Below are 5,032 nucleotides of genomic sequence, written 5' to 3' on the forward strand. Positions count from 1 at the left end.
GAGTCCTAGCTCTGTGCACCAATGTGCCTGTTGATGGACTGTCTAATGTGAATGCTGTGGCTATGCCTGCGAGGAGTTCCTCACTCCGCTCATATGGCTACTTCATTGCACCCTGGGAAACATTTAATGAGCTCTAAGTGACTAAAACACACTGTGAGCATTTTTGATCAGATTTGAATCTTCGTGAGATGTTTAAAAAAGTGTGAAGTTGAAAAAAATACCTTTTAGTTCTGTGCCCAATGATTCATTATGCACACTTTGGCATTCCATTTAGAGGAGTTGTATAATTTCTGCAGGGCACCATTATTATGTTTGTATTATTAAACTCAGCAGAGACCGAGTACCCCTGAGTCTTCCAGTGTCACTCTGTAACGGTCCTGTACAAAATGTCTCCCGACTTTGGAGTCCAGTAAATGTTTTGGGACAACTATTGGCAGACCTTAAGAGGGACCCTGTGCACATTGTCAGTATGACAGGCCATAAATACCACAGGCTGTCTGATGATGGACCACTCTAATTTATATCCCGGATGGATATGATTTGTTTGCTGATTTTACTGGCACTTTCAACACACACAAACAAAAACACACATAAAAATGTAGATTTTGGGGCCTGAGATGGGAAACTGGGGTCGAAGGCTACAGGGAATCAGGAGACTAAGGGTGTGCAAACAATCAGACATGCACTGTAATCCCAAACAGTTGTACTAGCTCATAAGTAATAAGGTCATAACAGTCAAATGTCGTTATGCAGTTGACCAAACTATAAAGTGTTGAGCTCTGTTGAGATTTATTTTATAGGTAATTTGTGTGGAACGCTCAAAAAGTTTAGGTAGTGTCATGACGTTATCGACGTCATGACGTTCTGGTGGGTGGGTCATCTCTCCCTCAGGAAAGCTGAGTCAGCCATCTTGAATTTGCCGAGATGCGGGGATGTTTGGGCCGCCCGTGTGGATGTGGAACACAGTTTAATTTGTTTTAATTTGTTTGCAATGCGCACTTTTATGCTGCCCGCTTGAAACCACCACCACCTCCGTTTTTATCATTAGTCTTATTGCCCTCGTTTTCTTAAGCGCCATCTTATCATCACCTCTGATTTGGTAAGTAACTCTAATGTTGTTTTTTTTGTTGTTTTTTTAAATTGAATTTCGATAGTCTTAAATGTGGAACTGGGAATACATTTGTACAATTTGCACAGTGAATATTTGTTGTAAATAGTTTAAAATCCAAGTAATTGTAACTTTAGAAGTTGTTAAATATGTGACAAATACGTTACGTTACTTCATCTTACAACGGTGTAACGTTATCAGCGGGTTTCCTGGATGAACTACATTTCCCATAATGCATGTTTGCCCGGGACATTGACGGTGGAGGAAGGTCCATGAGTTTTCGCTGTTCGCCGGTAATGCAAGTGCGTACTGTGAGTATACTTATTTCAATAAGTGTCTGCCTTACACAGTAAATATTTTACGTTATCGAGCTGTGTGTACGTGTGTGCTAGCGTGAAACGAACAATGCTAAACAACATAATGTGAGTGTGTTATCATGATGCTAACCAGGCCTGTGTTTGTATTTCTTCCTAGGCTCAAGTGTGTGGTTGTGAGATCATCTCGAAATCCTTTTAACAGTTCAGGTAGGATGTATTATGAAATAGTGTTACTAATGTAATACATTGCTAAAACCAAGTATAGAGTTTATTTGTTATAATTCATTGGTATTAGATTTAAAAGGTGATCGAATAGCTCCTGATTTGTAATGTCATTAATGCATTTCTTTTGAAGCAATGTTTAAAAAAAATGTACAAGTGAATAGGTTGGTTTACTTTTAAGTTTAAATTTCCCACGTATCTCGTTAAAGTTTTGACCAATGAGCTAACTTGTTAAGTTGTGGCCAATGGGAGAGTGGACTGGTTGCTGGGAAAGAAAAGAGAGGGAAAAGTTGAAAGAAGGGAGAGGAGAGACGTTAGTGGGGTTGGTGAAGGAAAAACGACCAAAGGAAACGATAAAGAGAGAACAAAACCATACCTACAGAGTTTTTTTAAGGGAAATCCTGATTTTATTTCTATAAGAGAGTGTTTATTATTTAGTTAAGAAAGAACAAGTGGAGACTGAAGCTGCCGTCGCATTGTGGAGACATTCGACATCCTAGAGGTTAGCCTAGCATCGTGCAAGACTTGGAGAGAATTGCTTGTGACGATCAGTTCGGGTTTCCAACGGATGTCTGTTGCTGCTACCGAGTACTGGCTGTATTGATAGCTGTGTTCGCTGTGGATCTTGTGAGGACACCTGCACGGAACTACTATATTTTGCTGAGGCATTATCTACAAGTAGTGAGTAACTACAAATGTGGGGTGGACTTCGGGACTTTATGTATGTCATCATTTTTTTTATGAGCTCCAACGCGCGCCCAGGGTTTAAGCAAGCTTGCAAATAATTTGGACATGGGTTGTGGAAAAATCATTGGGGTTTATAATTTGTATTTCTTTTGATGTGATACATTGAACATTTGATTAATATAGATCTTGAACCTTATGTCTGTTGTATTGGTGTAGTCATTTACTGTTTCAGTTTCATTTAATGCATGGGAAAGCATATCCTTATAACAATAACCAAGTCTATAATCATTCTATCTGAAGTTAATACCCTATTTGTCATTCACCCTAGCAAGTTTACAATAGGGATTCTTATTGGAGATGTCCTTCTCACCTAATATCCCATGCTGTTCAGATATTCTAAATAAGGTAATATCGTGAGAGTCAAATTCGAGCCTGGTGAGAGGGTTACACTAATAATTGGTTTTATTTTATGTGTTTCCACAGTCATTCTTTTGCTATTTCTCTAAATGTTTTTATCTCAACTGTGGGGTCAACAGTTGATCACTTGAACCCTTTATTAATACTTTGTTAAATACAAAGAACAACAACAGAAATAGCAGATCTATAAGCACACAACTTTGATGCTTTGCTTGTTAATAACTAACTTGCTTATCTTTTAACATTTTCATTTTTACTATAATTAGTGTACAATGAATGTTTTTGATATTTGTGTAATTATTATTGTAATGGATATTTTTTGTCCGTGTAGGAACAACGTGATGTAAATATGAGACGGGCCCTCTTCCTTCGTGCACTTCCTGTGTACCTGCGTGAAGATGCCTCCAAGTTTTTCAGGACCTGTAATGTAAGTGTACTGGCCTCACTATCAATCCCTTTGCTTAGCTATTCAGTCAGCTTAAACATGACATCACTCAAAGAACTCTAGGAGAACCAGAGGGGCATTCCAGAAAGCAGGTTATGTGAAAACCATCAGTATAGCCAATTGTATTTTTTCCAACAACGTAATTTCAAAGTCCGTGTTTCTAGTTTGTCGCCGCATTGAGTATGAAATAAAATGTTTTTATATTTCATTTTCAGCCGATTTAAATAAAACAAAATAGCCTAAAATAAAACATTGAACAACATTCAACCACTTCCTTAAAGGCTAATATAAAATAAAGTGATGTTAAATTCAAAATGAAAAGACGACTGCATCTGAAACTCTGTCAGTGATTTATATAACAGCCGCAGCCAGAAAATGTCTGCTTCCTGTTTTCTCCCGTTGCCATGGTGAATAACCGTATCGGAGCTCCATTGATGATGGCTTTTTACTAGTCGTCAGGCACAAGCTCAACTCCGAGTTAACGTACTCTGAGTCAACTTACCTAACTCAGATCAGCTGTTCTGTAACTGAAAACTCAGTTTCACTTCACAGGGTAAGTCAACTCTGAGTTCAGGGTTAGGCTCAGTTTGTTGAACCTCCTTTCTGGAATAGCCCCCAGGACCTGTTTATGAAGTTTCCTTGAGTTGTTATTCTGTAAACTGACATGTAGAAATTACATAAATGAAAAGGTATGTATAAAGAATTCCACTAAACAAAAAGTATGCTTACAGGTAGGTGTGAAACTAACATAAAATAATAAGCATGTGTAAAGAAAATAGTTTAAACATGTAGCTTAGTTGCAGTCTAAGTGCAAAGTGACCGTAATGTCTAGACATCATTAGCATGATTTGTATCCTTGAGGGGCTGAACTCATTTTTGTATTATTTGTGTTTTATAGTCAGCAGATGGTCCAGACCTCACTGACACTCCGGTGGCTCTCCTGACAGTTGTCACTGATGATACTACTGATGCGGCCCTCTTCAGCCCTGAGAGCATCTGTATTGTCGTGGAAGATGAAATAATTGTGAGTGGTCCCACAAACCTGGCTGACTCATTTCTCCTGCTCTTTGGGTATGTCTATGCACTAGACCTACAGTACCCAAAGAATCTCGAGCTTACATTCACATTTATCCAAAAAGTTGTGATGTGTCTTGAGGACAACAAACCACTGAAAGGGCGTCTACTGACACTGAAGAATGATTTGTTCAATGAGTGAATCACTCAGAATGGACTATTTGTTGAGCTGAGTATTGAGGATGTTTTTTGTTTTTTTCCCTCTTTACAAATGTAATAATTTGCCTCTTCTACCTCATGTTTAATATGTTACACTGTTTGCCTCTTCTACCTCAGATTTAATACATTGATTGTTAATAGATAAATATCACAACATTGACGTATTGCCGCCCAAGTTTTTGTACTGTACTTGTGGGAAACGACTGTTGAATTCATGCACTATACATGTTTAATGTTGTGTGACCTAATGCTTACCTTGATGTTGCCAGTTGAAGTACGGCACAGTAGAAACCAGTACTTTTATTTGAATGTTTTATTTAAAAAAAGTGAGTTGCAGCCTTCAAGGTACAGTAAGTGCCAAAACGTTTTAAATGGCTCCACATTCTAATAGTTGTCATTGCTGTTGAGGATGGATTATAATTAGAATCTTATTGAATTTTATCATGAAGCTTTTGTGAGTTTTTATCATAATGTTTACTGAATAATGTGATATGGAGACCCAAAATGCTGAATCTACCCTCTGTAGCAATGACCACTATCAGAATATGGAACTATTAACACTTAATGTACTTTAAAACACATTTTGTTTTTATGGAGTCATTT

The 5,032-nt window shown here is 37.8% G+C and overlaps 1 long non-coding RNA gene across 1 annotated transcript; it reads left to right on the plus strand.

Moving 5' to 3' along the window:
* The first annotated feature begins 809 nt into the window (after nt 1–809).
* LOC121580339 lies at nt 810–4,578 on the plus strand. The gene is made up of 5 exons (XR_006003024.2): nt 810–1,099; nt 1,310–1,419; nt 1,583–1,632; nt 3,083–3,178; nt 4,095–4,578. It is a non-coding gene; the product is annotated as an uncharacterized LOC121580339 (long non-coding RNA).
* Nucleotides 4,579–5,032: the final 454 nt, after the last annotated feature.

The sequence above is a fragment of the Coregonus clupeaformis genome, chromosome 13 (genome assembly GCF_020615455.1).
Source record: "Coregonus clupeaformis isolate EN_2021a chromosome 13, ASM2061545v1, whole genome shotgun sequence".
Taxonomy (NCBI): Eukaryota; Metazoa; Chordata; class Actinopteri; order Salmoniformes; family Salmonidae; genus Coregonus; species Coregonus clupeaformis.